This window comes from Sorex fumeus, unplaced genomic scaffold (genome assembly GCF_029834395.1).
Source record: "Sorex fumeus unplaced genomic scaffold, SorFum_2.1 ptg000022l, whole genome shotgun sequence".
Taxonomy (NCBI): Eukaryota; Metazoa; Chordata; class Mammalia; order Eulipotyphla; family Soricidae; genus Sorex; species Sorex fumeus.
The window spans coordinates 3,780,060-3,799,046 of NW_026606079.1; the positions used below are offsets into that span (position 1 = coordinate 3,780,060).

The window sequence follows — 18,987 nt, forward strand, 5'->3', positions numbered from 1 at the left end:
GCTCAATCAACAAATCAGCAACCAGAGAGACCTTGCCTCTAATTATTTGCTGAGCCAGAGATAGTTTATGGGTGTGACTCCCACATGCCTAAATTTTGGCCATTTACTTTCTTAGTAAACTTGGCCCTAAGTTGTTGGGGTCTGGCCAAAGATACTGCAGCTATTTTGAGGTATCTAGAAGTCTGAAGGCACTATCAGGCTGCTGCTGTACTCGCCTCATATGTACAGATTGACCTGCTAGTAGCACCATACTCCCGAGTTGGTCTGATTATTGAGACAAAAGTAATACACTCAATTACTCCGAGTTATTAATGTGTTGGGAACCCAGAATTAAAACAGAATCAGGAGTAAAGCAGAATGGCCAGATAGCATATCCCTGATATCTGGGAAACCTGAGACAGGATCCTGTGTCTGCTCTGTCTCTGCTGTTTCTCCCAGAGGAAACATCTTTGAGGTTGAAGATGTTTGTCCTGATAATGATGGCTGTCGGATGAATAAGGCTCTTTTACAGACTAAGACAGACAGCTGACCTAAGAATGTCATTTTTCTGATGATTTCTCGTTCTGAGTGAAAACTCTCACTGTGTTGGGCATTAGGAGCTCTCAGTCCATGAGCATGTTAGTCCCCTGACCCTCTACTCCTGCTCTCTTAAGTCTGTCTTTAAAATACTCACAGCATTCCATGGTTTGTTCTTGTTCACCAGAATTGGTCCCCAGTAACAACAGATTAGAGGCAGCAGAGGTGTAAGCTTCTTCTTTTGCTCTGGGTGATCAAGGTTTATTCCTTCACTTCCTATGGTTTCCCATGCCCCCACCTAGAGTCACCCCTGAGTACAAAGCCAGCTGTTTACCCAGAATGGGACACAACAAATCCAAACCAACAGAGACTGAAGGATAACACAGTGGTGGGGCGCTTGCCTTGCACATGGCTGACCCAGGTTTGAACTCAAGTATCCCATATGCTTCTCCCAGCAATTTCAAGTGTAATTGCTGAGAGCAGAGTCAGGAGTAATCCCTAAGAAACGTCAGGTATATACCCAAAACTAGACAAAAACTCACAAATAACACCAAACAAAATATTGGCTAGCAGCTGCCAAGAACTTCTTCCCTATAATGAGAACAATTTATATTTATTCTGAATTTTGCTGTTACCTGGAGGATGTTGGAGACTAGTGTGCATGGAGATGCATGGGGTGTGACACTTCATATCAGCCAACTCCACGTCTCCTTCTTACGATGTCAATATTTGATTAGCAGTAAAAACCAGAAGAGGTCATGCCATACAGAGAATACTGACTTATAGTTCATTAATGTTTCATGAGCGCTGTCATATATGGACACCTGTGCTGTGATCATCACACCCAAAACAGTGGATGAACCCCTCACCCCAGTGTTTCCCCTTGGCCCATCGTATTCCTTCCCCTATATCTCACCCCTCCCTCATGCTCTCTGCAGTGCTTCCTGTTTTTGTAAGTGTATGTAGGTTGTGATGATTGAGACTCACTCTCAATAGCCTTCCATTCTAGGGATATATTATGGGTTTTTATTCCTGACTAAAGAGGTCTTGGATTACTCTCAGTCCTGGACCTTTAGAACAGGTCAACGAGCTTTCTAAAAGGAGGGAGAAAAATGAGAAAAAGCTGTTCTACGTCTTACATGAATATCAAAGAGAAAGCTATACAAAAAATAAGAAACAGGAAAGTTTGTTCCAATTAATACTCACCCTGCAAGGCACTGGAGTCCTGGGGGCCTGGTGGGGTGAGTCTGGGGGACAGGGAAGACAGATCACAGGGAGGGATTGGGAGTGTGAGGATGTCACTGAAAGTGGAGCTGCTCTGGGAGTGATGGGGAAGGGTCCTAGGAAAGACGCTGGAACTGGGCATGGATGGGAATGGGGGGGTGATGGGGGCTGAGTGCCTCTGTGCTGTGACAGAATATTGGCCTGGCCCGTGTGGGGTTCTAGCACATGGTGACCCTCTTTGTTCCTGGGGGAGCTGAGGCCTTTTTGGGGGTGGCTCCATAGTACCCTCTGGCAGTCGGCCACGCCCCTGAAACCTCTCCTGTGGTCTGAGTCCCCCAATTCCCAATGTGAATAGAAGTCTGTCCTGAGAACCCAAGGGAACAGGAAATCTGAGCACTGGGAAATGAGTCCAGCCTGATTCACACTAGTTTCCCCAGGGAGGTGTGTTCAGAGACAGCCCGTGGAGAAGGGAATCCTTCCCACCCCCACGTCGAGGTCACTCATGCCAGAGTCACATCACAACTCACAGAGGCCTTAGAGTAAATCTGGGTTACAGAGAAAGGGCTGGAGAGGGGAAGTCCTGCAAAGGGAGAGTAAACGGTCACAGTACAAAGACAGAAATGCTGAGGAAGAAAAAAAGAATTGTGGAAGTCAATATCACTTTCAGTAGATTCTCTGCGTGTTTGATTCATAGGCCGGTAGAATTTGCAAGCGCCAGTAAGGATCAATATTCTTTAATATAGGCTGGGTATTTGACATCTTGTGAAAATTTGAATGATAAATATCTGTAACAGAAATTTTGCTTCTTGCAGTGTCTTTGAAATCAGTGACTTTGAATATTTATCTGAACACTTTTTTTTCTCAAGGAAATTGATTTTTTTCTTTAAAGTGTGTCATATCCAGGTCAATCAGGTTCCAAAAGGACTAAAATAAGATGCAGGAGGAATAAACTGCTATTCCTACCTCCTTCTGTGCACCTCAGCTCATCTGCCCCCTATCTGGGGGACACACCATGGGGTTCTGGGTCTCAGGGAATTGATCCCCTGATTTCCTGGTTCCCGGCACACACAGGGAAAAGCACGTGAATAATTAATCATCATTGATGCATGTTTTTCAGATGATATTTTCGTTGGCAATCAATAAGCGTTCTAGCTAGAGGATCAGTGTTTTAATTTGATCCAGTTCAGCTGTGACACCCACAGCATCTTCCTGACCTTAGACACCAGTGAGTGACAGGAACTCTTCCTGAAGGCCCTGCAGGTGAGTGCCCAGGAGTGAGCTGAGGGGTGTGGGCTGGAACTCCCCCCCAGTCCTCCTGCAGCCCCTCCCTTAGCCTTAGCCCTGCACAGAGGGACACAGCAGAGTGAGGAAGAAGAGGAGGCTCAGGGGTCACAGGTGGTATTTCAGGTGACCAGGCACCCTGACAGGAATCTCGGCTGAGCTCATCTCTGGGCGTCCCTGAGCATGGGAGTGAGACTCTCTGAGGAGCAGACAGGAAGGGAGTGTGTGGGGTCACTGCGCGGAGGGTCAGAGATCTTCACCTCCATATGGCGGAAACAGGGGGAAGTGTGAGATTCTAGAGGAAGTTGGTACAGAGATCCTTGTGGGAGATTTGAGAATGGGCCTGTCCTGAGAGTGAGTGATTACAAGGCAGGCATCCCTGTGTGACCCCGTGGTCACTCTGAGTCCAGTGTGGGTTAGTTGCTGTGCTGTGAGGATTCCCTTTGTGGGCCTGACCCACTCCTGGTCCCTGTGCCACTCTCAGTCCTGATCATCCTCTGGTGGCCCTGGAGAGTCCTGTAGCCCAGCCAGTCTCAGCAGGTTTGTGTCTGGGCTCCCCCTGGCTTCCCCTCACTGTGTCTCTTGCACAGTAATACATGGCTGTGTCCTCAGGGGTCACTGAGCTCAGCTGCAGGTTGAACTTGTTCTTGTTCGTGTCTCTGGTGATGGAGACGCGGCTCTTGAAGGTGGGGTTGTAGTTGATGCCTCCAGCATAACAGACATGCCTCAACCAGAGCAGGCCCTTCCCTGGGGCCTGGCGGATCCAGTTCCAGCAGTAACCACGGGTTGTGATGGAGAATCCGGAGACAGCGCAGGTGAGGGAGAGGGTCTGGGAGGGGGCCACCACGCCTGGGCCCGACTCCTGCAGGGTCAGAGCAGACACAGCACCTGGGGACAAGGGGAATCAGTCACTGTCAGTCCATGCAGTCACTCCCTCCCCTAGACCCTGTTACATCTGGGACACTCACCCAGGGGGGCTGTCACCAGGCAGAAGAGAAGACCCCACAGAATCATCTTTTTCTCGAACACAGCTCTTCCTTCCCCAGAGACTCAGCCCTGAGTGAGGAGACAGCTGTGAGCTCCACAGCCCAGAGAGCATTTGACCCCGGAGCCTGAGAGGGATTTGCATGAGGCGACCCAGTCTGTTATAAGGGGCAACTTTCAGACCTTGGACCTCCTTGTCCCACTGGAGCGCTGAACTCACACACCCTGTTTGGTGGATTGAGCACTTGCCAATGAAGCACATTGAAACGGGTCACAGGAGGCTCCTCACTTAATTTAATAATCTGTCTTAGTTAAGTTAAAATAATCGCAATCATTTCAATTTCAAGTTGCTAATAAAAATCGTTTGCATTGTTTATTTTTAAAAAGCTTTTTAATATACGCACCATTAAGAAAGCTCATAACTATAATCATCCTTAAATTTGTTTCATATATGTCTCTCTCTAAAATAATATCCAAAAAGCTGCACTTCCCAGTTCTCATTTTTTTCCGTAAAGAAATTATGACATAGTTGTATCTGATAACTGTTTACAAATTATATAGTTAATCGAAAATTTCAGTTTGAGTTTTATTTTTATTTTATTTTTTATTGGGGGGGGGCACACTCAGTGATGTTTGGTGTGCTTTGCACTGAAGAATTACTCCGGGCAATGGCTATTTCATTCATTATGGGCAACCTGGCGGGAGACTGGGTGAGGCCCCTTCAGCCCCAACTGAGGCAACCCCTCCAGATCTCAACTGCCGCCATCCTCAAGGCCGCTTTCCACATTCTTGGAAGGGCCTCACTCAAGAGCCAATCTATCCCTGGACATGTCACACTTTACACCACCAATATACCAAGAGTAGCACACCTCATTTTATGGGGTTTAAAGTAGAAAGCAACCAATCTTGGTGTTATATATATTTCTACATACGTATACATATATATATATATATATATATACATTTATATACATATATATGCAGACAAGACTCAACCTAAAACAACATGTTTCTAATCTCTTATATAAGGGCATAATGGCTCCTAGATGAAATGCATCAATATTCAAACACTTTCTTCTAAGAAACATTTTTGGTCTCATTTTTAGTTGGATTATTCAAAACAAGCAATACAAAATAAATTATTATTGTTCCACTTTGAGGGCAGGGTTTGGGATTTGATATGGAAATATGGTAGTGGGAAGGTGTAATGGTGGTGGGATTGGTGTTAGAATATTAAATTTAACCAAATATTGTGAATAACTTTATAAAAATAAAATTAAATTTTTAAAAAAGAATTTCTTCTGGCAGTGCTCGGGTGGGCCATATGGAATACTGGGAATACCCCCATTGACGAGGGCAAGAAAAGCAAATTATGAATTCTACTATCACTCTGGCTCTCTGATTTTTGAATTTTGGATATATATGTATATATATATATATCATGCATTCTCATGGGGCAGGCATTAGTTATAAGCTACATTTAAACTATTCCAAATGCTTCTTTTAAAGCTTTCATGGAATATGTAGTTTTTCTAACTTTCAAAATTTTTTTTGTGGCTATTTTTTTTAATTAGTGAAACACCATGAGGTACAGTTGTAGATTCACAAATTTTTGTGCTTGGATCTCGGTCACACTATGCTCAAACACCCATCCCTCCACCAGTGCCCCTCTTCCACCACCAGGATAATATCCCTCCACCCCATCGCCCCCATCCCCCCCTGCCACTGTGGCAGGGCATTCCCCTTTGTTCTCTCTCTCCTTTTGGGTGTTGTGATCAGCAAAAGAGGCATTGAGTGGCAAACATGTTCAGTCCAGTCTACTTTCAACCTGCATCTCCCCTCCTGGGAGGATCCTCCAAACACCCTCCATTTGGTGCTCCCTTCTCTATCTGAACTGTCCCCTCCCCTAGAATACCCGGCTGGCCTCTAGGCTATGGAGTAATCCTCCTGGTGTTGATCTCAGCTATTCTTGGGTATTAATCTCATATTTTGTTATTTTATATCCCCCAGATAAATGCAATCTTTCTATGTCTATCCCTCTCTTTCTGACTCATTTCGCTTAGCATGATACTTTCCATATTGTACCCTTGTATGTAAATTTCATGACTTCATCTTTTCTAACAGCTACGTAGTACTCCATTGTGTAGAAGTACCAAAGTTTCTTTAACCAGTCATCTGTTCTTGGGCACTCAGGTTTCTTCCAGTTTCTGGCTATTGTAAAGAGTGCTGCAATGAACAAACAAGTGCAGATGTCACTTCGGCTACACATTTTTACCTCTCTGGGATATATTCCCAGGAGTGGTATCGCTGGGTCAAATGGGAGCTCAATTTCTAATTTTTTGAGGAACGTCCATACTGTTTTCCAAAAGGGCTGAACCAGTCGACATTCCCACCAACAGTGAAGGAGTGTCCCTTTCTCGCCACATCCGCGCCAGCATCGGTTGCTTTTGTTCTTTTGAATGTGGGCCAGTCTCTGAGTTGTGAGATGGTATCTCATTGTGGTTTTGATCTGCATCTCCATGATGATTAATGATGTAGAGCATTTTCTCATGTGCTTTTTTGACATTCGGATTTCTTCTTTGAGAAAGTTTCTGTTCATTTCATTGCCCCATTTTTTGATGGGGTTGAATGTTTTCTTCTTGTGGAGTTCAACCAGTATTTTGTATATCCTTGATATCATCCCCTTGTCAGATGTGTATTCTGTGAATATTCTTTCCCATTCTGTAGACTGTCTTTGTATTTTGGTCACTGTTTCTTTGGAGGTGCAGAAGCTTCTTAGTTTAAAATAGTCCCATTTATCTATCTCTGTTTTCACTTGCTCAGCCAGTGGCATGGCATCTTTGAAAATACCATTAGCCTCAATGTCATGGAGGGTTTTGCCAACTTTGTCTTCAATGTACCTTATGGTTTTTGGTCTGATGTTGAGGTCTTTAATCCATTTCGATCTTACTTTTGTACATGGTGTTAGGCAGACTTCTGAGCCCATTTTTTGCATGTAGCCGTCCAGTGATGCCAGCACAATTTGTTAAAGAGGCTTTCCTTATTCTACTTCACATTTCTTACACCTTTATCAAAGATTAGATGATCATATGATTGAGGGAAGATGTCAGTGTATTCACCTCTGTTCCATTGGTCTGCAGTTCTGCCTTTGTTCCAGTACCATGCTGTTTTGATTATTACCGCTTTGTAGTAAAGTTTGAAGTTAGGGAGGTTGATTCGTCCCATTTTCTTTTTCCCAAGAATTGCTTTAGCTATTCGTGGGAGCTTATTGTTCCATATAAATTTCAGGAGTGTTTGCTCCATTTCTTTGAAGAATGTCATGGGTATCCTTATAGGGATTGCATTGAATTTATACAATGCTGTCGGTAGTATTGCCATTTTGACAATGTTAAGTCTCCCGACCCATGAGCAGGGGATATCTTTTTCATTTCCTCGTGTCCTCTTTTATTTCCTGAAGTAGTGTTTTGCAGTTTTCTTTGTACAGGTCCTTTACTTCCTTAGTTAAGCTGATTCCTAGGTACTTGATTTTCTGGGGCACAATTGTGAACGGGATTGGTTTTTTCATATAGCTTTCCTCTCTCTCACTGTTTGCGTATAGGAAAGCCATGGACTTTTGGGTATTGATTTTATAGCCTGCAACTTTACTATACAAATCTATTGTTTCTAGGAGGTTTTTGGTGGAGGTTATTGGGTTCTCTAAGTAGAGTATCATATCATCTGCGAATAGTGAGAGCTTGATTTCTTCCTTTCCTACCTGAATCCCCTTAATATCTTTTTCTTGCCTAATTGCTATTGCAAGTACTTCCAGTACTATATTGAACAGCAGTGGAGAGAGTGGGCATCCTTGTCTCATCCCTGATCTTAGAGGGAAGGCTCTTAGTTTTTCCCCATTGAGGATGATGCTTGCTGTAGGCTTGTGGTAGATGGCTTTAACTATGTTGAGGAAAGTTCCCTCTATACCCATTTTGGCTAGGGTTTTCATCATAAAGGGGTGCTGGCTCTTGTCAAATGCTTTCTCTGCATCTATTGATATGATCACATGCTTTTTATCTTTTGTTGATATGATGGATTATGTTGATTGATTTCCGAATGTTAAACCATCCTTACATCCCTGGGATGAATCCTACTTGGTCATGGTGTATGATCTTTTTGATGAGTAGTTGGATTCTATTTGCTAGTAGTTTGTTGAGGATCTTTGCATCTGTGTTCATCAGGGATATCGGCCTGTAGTTCTCTTTCTTTGTGTTATCTCTTTCTACTTTGTGCATCAGTGTGATATTTGCTTCGTAGAAACTGTTCGGAAGTGTATTTGATATTTCAATTTCGTGGAAAAGCTTAAAGAGGATTGGGAGTAAGTCTTCTTTAAAGATTTGGAAGAATTCACTGGTGAATCCATCCGGGCCAGGGCTTTTGTGCTTGGGGAGAATTTTTATTACCATTTCAATTTCCTTGATGGTGATAGGTCTGTTCAGGTATTCCAGGTCTTCTTGGTTCAGCCTTGGGAGTCTGTAGGAGTCTAGGAATTAATCCATTTCCTCGAGGTTTTGATGTTCCGTGGCATAAAGCTTTTCAAAGTATTCCCTGAGGATCCTTTGAATTTCTGTAGTTTCTGTTGTAATGACCGCCTTTTCATTTCTGATTCGGTTTATTAGGGTTTTCTCTCTCCCTTTCTTTGTGAGTTTTGCTAGGGGCTTATCGATCTTGTTAATTTTCTCGAAGAACCAGCTCTTGGTTTCATCGATCTTTCGGATTGTTTTTTGGGTTTCCATCTCGTTAATCTCTGCTCTGAGTTTTATTATTTCCTTCCTCCTGTTAGGGTTGTGCTCCTTTTGTTGGTCCTTCTCCAAGTTCTTAACATGTGAGGTTAGTTTATTTATGTGGGCTCGCTCCTCCTTTCTGAGGAATGCTTGTAGAGCTATAAACTTTCCTCTTAAGACCGCTTTTGCTGTGTCCCATAAGTTTTGGTAACTTGTGTCCTCATTTTCATTCATTTCTAGGAATCTTTTGATTTCCTCTTTAATTTCCTGTCTAAGCCACTCGTTGTTTAATAGCGCACTGTTTAATTTCCAGGTGTTTGATTTAGTTTTCTGTTTTTGTGTGTGATTTACTTCTAATTTCAGCGCATTATGGTCTGAGAAGATTGTTGATATAATCTCTATCTTCTTCATTTTATGGAGGCATGTTTTTTGGCTCAGCATGTGGTCTATCTTTGAGAATGTTCTATGTATGCTTGAGAAGAATGTGTATTCAGCTTTTTGTGGATGAAGTGTCCTGTATATATCTACTAAGTCCCTTTCTTCCATTGTTTCCCTCAGATGAAGTATGTCCTTGCTAAGCTTGAGTCTGGTTGATCTATCAAGAGGTGACAAAGTGGTGTTGAAGTCTCCCACTAGTATTGTGTTGCTATTGATGTCTTTTTCCAAATCTATGAGTAGTTGTTTTAAGTACTTTGCTGGTCTCTCATTAGGTGCATATACATTTATTATTGTAAGTTCTTCCTGTTGTACAGATCCTTTGATCAATAGGAAATGGCCTTCACTATCTCTTATGACCTTCTTCACTCTGAAATCGATGTGGTCTGATATTAGGATGACTACCCCAGCCTTTTTCTGGGAGTTGTTTGCCTGTAGGATTGTTTCCCAGCCTTTGACTCTGAGTCTGTGTTTGCTTTGACTATTGAGATGTGTTTCTTTTTTTTTTTAAGAATTTATTTATTTATTTATTTATTTATTTATTGCTATTTGGGTCACACCTGGCGATGCGCAGGGGTCACTCCTGGCTCTGCACTCTGGAATTATCCCTGGCAGTGCTCAGGGGACCATATGGGATGCTGGGAATCGAACCCGGGTTGGCCGCGTGCAAGGCAGACGCCCTACCCCCTGTGCTATTGCTCCAGCCCCTGAGATGTGTTTCTTGCAGGCAGCAGAATGTTGGGTTCAATTTTCTAATCCACCCTGCCACTCTATGTCATTTAATTGGTGCCTTTAGCCCATTGACATTGAGAGAGATTATTGTTATGGGATTTTGTCCCATTGTTCTGTTGAAATTTGGTGTATTTGAGGGGCCTATCTTGCCTTAAAGTAGCCCATTTAGTTGTACTTGTAACCATGGTTTTGAGTCTATGAAGTTCCTGAGCTGTTGTTTGTCTGTGAAACTGTGTGTTGTTCCTTCTATTATGAATGAGAGTCTCGCTGGGTAAAGAATTTTTGGAGAGGCATTTATTTCATTGAGTTTTTTCACTATGTCCCACCACTGTTTTCGGGCCCTGAGGGTTTCATCAGAAAAATCAGCTGTGAATTTTAAGGATGCTCCTTTGTAAGAGATTTCTTTCTTCTATCTTGCTGCTTTCAGAATTTTGTCTCTGTCTAAGGTTTTGGTCATTTTGATCAGGATGTGTGTTGGGGTATTTTTATTCGGATTTCTTCTAGTTGGTACCCTTCGGGCCTCCTGCATGTGGTCACAAGTTTTCTTCAGCTCTGGAAACGTTGTAGCAATGATTTCTTTGACAGTTTCTTCTTCATCAAGGTTTTTTTCCTTTCCCTCTGGGACTCCAATAATTCTTATGTTACCCCTCTTGGCTTCGTCACGATCTTTTCTTGCCATCTGTTCTCGAACTGTGAGTCTCTTTTCCATTTTCTGCTCATTTCTGGCAAGTCTCTGAACTTGATCTTTGAGCTCACTGATTCTGTTCTCAGCCGCTGTTACTCTGCTGCTGAGGCCTTCCACTGAGATTTTCAATTCGGCTACCAGGTTTTTCAGGTCCAACATTTCCGATTGCATTTTCCTCATTTCTGCCTTCAAATCCTCTTGTCTTTTATTGGCATTGCTTTCCATTGTTTCTTTTAGTTCCCTAAGCATCCTAAGTAGCTCCATTCTGAATTCCTTGTCAGAGAGGTTGTCTAACGCTATAGTACTGTTGCTGTCTTCTGGGCTAGCCTCGTGAATAAGAAAGTTTGGTGGGCTTTTGCGTTGCTTTACCATTGTGACCAGTGTGGTTTGGTCCTTCACAGTCACTGTTACTATTCTGGTTGAGTGAGGAGGGACTGCCAGGAGCCGTTCAGCTTTGTTGCTGCTAGATGGGCCTCTTCTACCTTTGTGAGTCTGACCTTCTTCTCAATCAGGCGTTATTCTTTGTTTTATAACTGACATTGAGTGAAACTTTTGGAGGAGGTGCTATTTAGTACTGAGCTTGTACAGCTATTTTCAAACAGGACTTTTGTTGGAAATGGAGTAGGCGAGTGGGATGTTGTTGACTTGTAGTAGAAGAGGTGAGAAATTTTTGGTTGGTATTAGGTGACAAGTTGATGAAAAGGATGAAAGGATGAAGGTCCAAATTGCTTCAAGTGAGTGATATACCTGCGGCCGGGTAAGCGGCTGCCCGCCAGGAAGAAGGCCACGCCCACTTTTAGGAGGCCACGCCCCCCTTTAGAGGCCACGCCCCTAGCCAGTCCCAGGCCACTCCCTCCCAGGATCCTGGATGGTGGGGGGCGATGGACTGCTGGGCGGCCAGTTCCGAAGCTGGACACGCGGCGGGTCTGCGCTGTCCTCCGGCAGGGATCGGTGTGCGGGTGGCGCGTCTGGGGTCAGGCTAACTTTCAAAAATTTAGCCACAACTGCCCTGTCTCAAAGTGGAGAGGAACAGGTCAGTGTCACACTGGGGGCTTCTCTGCCTTCCATCTCACCCACAATGCCCAGGAATATCATGCCAACTCTGGGGGCTTCTCCACTGAACTCACTCTGCTTCTATCCATATCTGCACATCTTTCATCTCTATCAGAGCTTGGGTGTCCCTGCTCAGGGGTCCTGCTGTTCCCACCCTTGTCACCCTCCAGCAGGGCCACAGTTGGTTCTGTTGCTCCATCAGGTGCCTCCACCAGTGGGTAACATTCAATGACACTTAAGGGGAACAAGTGTCCCGGGAGGAGTGGATTTCTGGAGATGACTGAAGGGTGTCTGACAGACCCTTTCTCCAAATCCCCTTGTCACTGAAGACCCCGGGAACGAGCTCAGTCTGAACTGACCTATTCATACTCAGTCACTTATGAAAACTGTCTTTCTCTCTCTCTCTCTCTCTCTCTCTCTCCTTTCTTACTCTAAATACTGTGATTTAGAAAGTTCTTCACAATACAGTTGTTTCACCACGCCAACAACAGTCCCACCACCCATGTGCTCTTCCCTCCACGTATGTCCCCAGTCCCCCCCTCCTCCCAAGCCGGCACTGGGAAATGAGCCCAGCTTGATTCACACGGATTTCCACAGGGAGGTGTATTCAGACACAGCCCATGGAGAACGGAATCCTTCCTGCCCCCACGTGGGGGTCACTCATGCCTGAGTCACATCACAGCTCATAGAGACCTTAGAGTAAGTCTGGGTTACAGAGAAAGGGCCGGAGAGGGGAAGTACTGCAAAGGGAGAGCTAAGGGTCACAGTACAGATAGAAATACTAAGATGGAAAAGATGTGAAAATCAATGTCACTGTCAGTAGATTACTATGGATGTTTGATTCATAGGCCAGTAGAATTTCCGAGTCCCACTAAGAATCAATATCCTTTAATATAGACTGAGTATTTGACATCTTGTGAAAATTTCAATGATAAATATCTGTGAACAAAAATGCAGCTTCTTGCAGTGTCTCTGAATTCAGTGACTTTGAATATTATCTGAACATTTTTTTTTCTCAAGGAAATAGATTTTTTTTCTTAAAAGCGTATCATATGAGGGCCAATCAGATTCCAAATGGACTAAAATCAGATGCAGGAGGAATGAAATGGTATTTCTGCCTCCTTCTGGGCACCTCAGCTCATCTGACTTCTGTCTGGGGAACACACCCTGGAGGCCCTGGGTCTCAGGGTGCAGAATGAGAAAGAATTGATCACCTGATTTCCTGGTTATCAGCACGCACAGGGCACAGCACAAGAATATTAATCATCATTGATGCATGTTTTTCAGATGATATTTTTGTTGGCAATCAATGAGCATTCTAGCTACAGGATCAGTGTTTTAATTTGATTCAACTCAATTGTGACGCCTGCAGCATCTTCCTGACCTTAGACACTAGTGAGTGACAGGGCCCCTTCCTGAAGGCCCTGCAGGCGAGTGCCCAGGAGTGAGCTGAGGGGTGTGGGCTGGAGCTTCCCCTCCGGAGTCCTCCTGCAGCACCTCCCTTAGCCCTGCACACAGCAGAGTGAGGAAGAAGTGGAGGCTCAGTGGTCACAGGTGGTTCTTCAGGTGACCAGGTACTCCCTGACAGGAGTCTCGGCTGAGCCCATCTCTGGGCATCCCTGAGCACTGGAGTGATACTCTCAGGGGGAGCGGACAGGAGGGGAGTGTGCAGGGTCACTGCGGGGAGGGTCAGAGACCTTCACCTCCATGTGGCTGGGCCGAAACAGGCTTTCAGGAAGTGCGAGATCCTGGAGGAAGTTGGTACAGAGATCCTTGCGGGAGATTTGAGAAAGGACCTACGAATAAGTGATGGCAGGAGAGGGATCCCTGTGTGACCCCACGGTCACTCTGAGTATAGTGTGGGTTAGTTTTGTGCTATTAGGATTCCCTTTGTGGGCCTGACCCCTTCCTGGTCCCTGTGCCACTCTCAGTCCTGAGCGCCCTCTGGTTGCCCTGGAGCGCCCTGCAGCCCAGCCTGTCTCAGCAGGTTTGTGTCTGGGCTCCCCCTGACTTCCCCTCACAGTGTCTCTTGCACAGTAATACATGGCTGTGTCCTCAGGGGTCACTGAGCTCAGCTGCAGGTTGAACTTGTTCTTGTTCGTGTCTCTGGTGATGGAGGTGCGACTCTTGAAGGACGAGTTGTAGTAGGTGACTCCATTCCAACATATGCACCCCAACCAAAGCAGGCCCTTCCCTGGGGGCTGGCGGATCCAGTGCCAGCAGGAAACAGAGGAGATGGAGAATCCAGAGACAGAGCAGGTGAGGGAGAGGGTCTGGGAGGGTTCCACCAGTCCTGGGCCTGACTCCTGCAGCTGCACCTGGGACAGGACACCTGGGAACAATGAGAATTAGTCACTGTCACTCCCTGCAGTTACTCCCTCCCCTAGACCCTGTCACATCTGGGACACTCACCCAGAGGGGCTGTCACCTGCCAGAGGAGAAGACCCCACAGAAGCATCTTCTTCTAGACCACAGCTCTGCCTTTCCCAGAGACTCAGCCCTGAGTGAGGAGACAGCTGTGAGCTCCACAGCCCAGAGAGCATTTGACTCCAAAGCCTGAGAGGGATTTGCATGAGGTGACCAAGTCTGTTATAAGGGGAAACTTTCTTACCTTGGATCTTCTTGTCCCATTGTGGCGCTGAACTCACACACTCTGTCTGGTGGAATGAGCACTGGTCAATGGGGCACAGTGAAACAGGTCATAGGAGGTCCTGACTTACTTGTCTTCATAATCAGATAAGATGAAAGGATCAAAATTCCCTCAATATGATCGATCTTTCATATATACTGAAAATAGTTCACGTTTTCTCCCTCTTTGTCTCTTAGCAACACTAAAATTAACCATTTTACATTTATTTAAACCCCATGTTTTGCAAGTTGTTCCTAGTGCAGATATAATGGTCTTTTGATATTCCCACACAAGTCCCACTGAGGTAGGCAGGTAGATAGGGAAAGGCCCTTGGCAAAGAAACTTGGATTAACAAAATTTCATGGAAGAATTCTAGGACTGATCTACCTTGAGGATACAGGAAACAAAGACCAGATAAGACCATCAGCAGACCCTGAGGATATAGGACCTTTCCCCACGAAGTTCCTCAAACCCTAAAACCTCTCCCTTAATATGATTAACTTTAGTGATTCAGTCCAAAGAAGATCATCACCACTCCCAACCTCCTTGGTAACCTTCTTAGCAACGGGACCTTTACTTAGGAAGAAGCCCCACTTGAGGGAAGGTTGGAGAAATCCTATAAAGGCCAACTTGAACAAAGAAAGTGTGTACAAACCCATGTGCTGCTTATGCCCACGTGGCGGAGTGCATGTGGTGCCCGAGCACATGTGTTGCCCGCATCTCCCCTCTTGAGATGTGTACTTTCATGCTTTTCTCTCTAATGCTAGGTTGTGTGTAGGGGCTCTCTCTGCCCTTGGAGAAACCCGTGTTCTCTCTCGAGTATGTTACTCTCTCTCCCCAACCATGCCTAAATATCCTCCAAATAAAATCTATTCATTTCACTGCTTGTCTACTTCTGAAATTCCTTTCTGCGAGGCAAGACAAGAACTCAGTAACCCTGGGCCCCGGGTGGCTCCTCCCCGCTTTACATAAGTCACCCATGGGGCTCACCGAATCACCACCTCCTAGTGACCTTCCTTCCTCAATGTCCCCATTTCCCCAACCATCCCTGCTAGCCTGCCCTTTCAGTGGGCACACAGTAATTACTTCTATGTTACTTGTTACAATCAAATGACTAAAGGAATTACCAAAATTACTTCACTAAAAGCAGCTGGAGCGATAGCACAACAGGTAGGGCCTTTGCCTTGCATGCAGCCGACCCAGATTTGATACCTCCATCTCTCTCGGAAAGCCCGGCAAGCTACCAAGAGTATCCCGCACGCATGACTGAGCCTGGCAAGCTCCGCATGATGTATTCGATATACCAAAAACAGTAACAACAAATCTCACAAAGGAGACGTTACTGGTGCCCGCTCAAGAAAATTGGTGAACAATACTACGACAGTGCTGCAGTGCCACTTGAGTAAGAAAACAACTGTAAAATAGCTCCATCTCAACACAGGGTTGTGGAACACATTGTTTGAGGATTTATAGCTATTGGTTGCTGATTGAGCCTGTGGTATCTTTCTTGTGTTTTCTTGAGTTTAGTTGGCTTCTATGCTACTTTCTCAACTACTTTGGTGAGCTCCAACTGGAACTTCAGTTCTGAGGAACAAGGAGGTGTAGAGAAGTCCAGAAACTTTAGAATCTGTAGGACTTGGATGAGTCTGGGGAAACTCTCAGTGAAGCCATGGAGTTAGGCCTTGGGCAGCAGGTGTGTTGGGTCAGTGGGGATGAGTGCAGCTACTGGGCCCTCAGCAGGGTAGCGACAGGACTGTGGCCCTCTAGAGCGCCCTCTAGTGCTCAGCTGGGGCCGGTGTGTCTGTGAATTCCAGCTGCTAGGATGCTCCTCCTGGGAGATTTAGGTGGAATCTTAGGAGCAGGACCGGTGGGTGAGTGCTCATGAGGCAGCTGTGGGGGTGGGCGTGGCTGCCCTAATATTCATCACTTGATCACGTGATCACTTGACTTTCTGTTAATCGTCGATTTCCTCGAGCGGGCGCCAGTAATGTCTCCATTTGTCCCTGTCGCGAACTAGTGTAGCCCAATGGTGTCTGTTCGTTCTAGGAACACAAAGAGCCTCAAACCGATCGTTCATGATCTTGATGAAGAAGTCTGACCATCTGGAAGGTGGGCGGCCACGCGATCTTTTGACATCCCGTGGAATCCAGTGGGTAACAGCTCTAGTCCAGCGGTCATCTCTAAATCTCATTACGTGACCAGCCCATCTGATTATTGACGCCTTGGCAAACGAAACAGCGTCCCTGATTCTTGATTGTCGACGGAGTTCAGAACCCCGGATTCTTCCTCTCATTTGAGTGAAACGTTATATCCCAAGCATAGCTCTTTCAATTCCTCTTTGGAAGACCTGAATAGCATTCTCATCCTGTTTGTGTAGGGCCGAGGTCACTGAGGCATATGTTAATGCATGAAGGACAGTGGAATAAAAGAGATGTGCCTGGAGCCAGAGGTTCTTCGTCCTCTTAGCTCTTTCTTCGATGCTCTTGAAGGCATTCCAAGCCGCTCTCTTCCTCCTGCACAGCTCGGGTGCCAGGTCATTTGTCATGTTGACTTCTCGACCTAGGTACACATAGCTGTTGCATTAGAAGATGGTCATTCCATTGAGAGCGAGTGGAGCATCAGGAACGAGGCCATTTTTCATAAACATTGTCTTCGTAAGATTCAGCTGTAGACCTACCTTTCCACACTCACAGTCGAAGTCGGCCAGCATTTGTGCCTCTTGGCTAATGTTTGGTTTTATTAAAACAATGTCATCAGCAAAGCGGAGATGCTGTAGTTGCCGACCATCTATCTTCACTCCCATTCCTTCCCATTCCAGTCGTCGCATGATGTTCTCGAGGGTGGCACTGACGAGTTTCGGTGAATGGTATCACCGTGCCGAACCCCTCTCTTGACATCAATGATTACTTCTTTGTAGAATGGTGAGATCCTGGTAGTGAATCTGTAATACAACTCACGGAGGATCCATATTTATTGAGCTTGAATGCCCTGATTGGCTAGGGCTTCAATGACTGCTTCCATCTCAACAGAATCAAAGGCCTTCTTTAAATCAATGAATATTAGACAGAGCAGCATCTTGAACTCCCGAGAAACCTCAATGAGCTTGCTTATCGTGTGAATATGGTCGATGGTGCTGAATCCTTTGTGGAACCCGGATTGCTTACATGGTTGTCCTTCATCTAGTGTTCTGCCAATCCTATTCAGGTTGACTCGAGTGAACAACTTGTAGATGACAGACAATATTCAGATTGGGCGATAGTTGCCACTATTGTGGATGTCTCCCTTCTTGTACAGTATTGCAGTCCTGCTGGTTTTCCATTGGGACGGAACCTTGCATTCAGACAGGTAGCGTGTGAAGAGCCGAGTCAGCGTATTGATGAGTACTGATGACAGGTTCTTCAGGTGTTCATGTCTGACCTTGTCTGGACCGAGTGCTGTTCATTTCTTTACTGACGAAATGGCGTGTGAGATTTTGGAAGGGAGAATATTGGGAATGACATATCTATCCTGTGGAATTTGGTATGTCGACAGGTGGAAATGGCTATTGCTACGGCAGCACATATACTAAAACTGGAACAATACAGAGAAGATTAGCATGGCCCCCAATATACATATCTAAATTTTTTTTATTTAAATTCTCACCCTATCTAAGGATCTCCAAGCCTGCTTGGATTGGGACTGGGTCTTCTCCACCCAGATCCCCCATCTTCTAGTAGATAGGCGTTACACCCACTAGCTGTCACCGGTGCCAGGTGCATCAACGGCCATCAATGGTGCCATCAACAGAGCATCACCAGTGCCATCAACAGGGCATCACCGGTGCCATCAACAGCCAAGACCCAGCCGAAACCCAGCTCCCAGAAGCGTGTGGCCACATTTACGGTGATGCGACATATTAATATCTCGTTTTTACTTTGGAGAACCTGGCAAGCTACCAAAAGTATCCTGCCTTCACGGCAGAGTCTGGCAAACTTCCCTTGTTGTACTCAAAATGACAAAAATAAGTAACAACAACAGGTCTCATTCTTCTAGCCCTGAAAGAGCATTGAATATAACTCTTTTAAAATCTCAGGGCTAGGAAGAAGGATGGATTGCTGGGGCCTGCTCAAGACAATCAACGAACAACAGGATGATCGTGATCGTGATCCTATCTAAAATGCAAGGACAAACCCAAAGGACAGACGTGTTCCTCTTAGCCCCTCTGCATTCTAGGACAGAACTAGGGCAACTTCTTCTTGATCTGGCTCTGGTTCTGATCCCCCAGCCCACTCTTATCACTTGATCACTTGATGACTTGACTTCCCGTTAATCATCAATTTGCTCGAGCGGGTGCCAGTAGCGTCTCCATTTGTCCCTTTCGTGTGCCCAATATCGTCAATATCGTCAGTTTGTTCTAGGAACACGAAGAGCCTCAAACCGATCATTCAGGGTCTTGACGAAGAAGTCTGACCGTCTGGTAAGTGGGCGGCCACACGGTCTTTTGACGTCCCGTGGAATCCAGTCGGTAATGGCTCTAGTTCAGCGGTCATCTCTAAATCTCATTACATGTCCACCCCATCTTATTTTCAATGCATTAGCAAACGAGACAGCGCCCCTGATTCTTGACCATGGACAGAGGTCAGAAGTCCGAATTCCAATAACCTCAACCAAAAAGCTCCTAGAAACAATAGGCTTGTATAGTAAAGTTGCAG

General features: G+C 45.4%; 1 pseudogene; it reads left to right on the top strand.

The window, feature by feature from the left end:
- The first annotated feature begins 17,840 nt into the window (after positions 1 to 17,840).
- LOC130023276 (uncharacterized) lies at positions 17,841 to 17,924 on the top strand (annotated as a pseudogene).
- Positions 17,925 to 18,987: the final 1,063 nt, after the last annotated feature.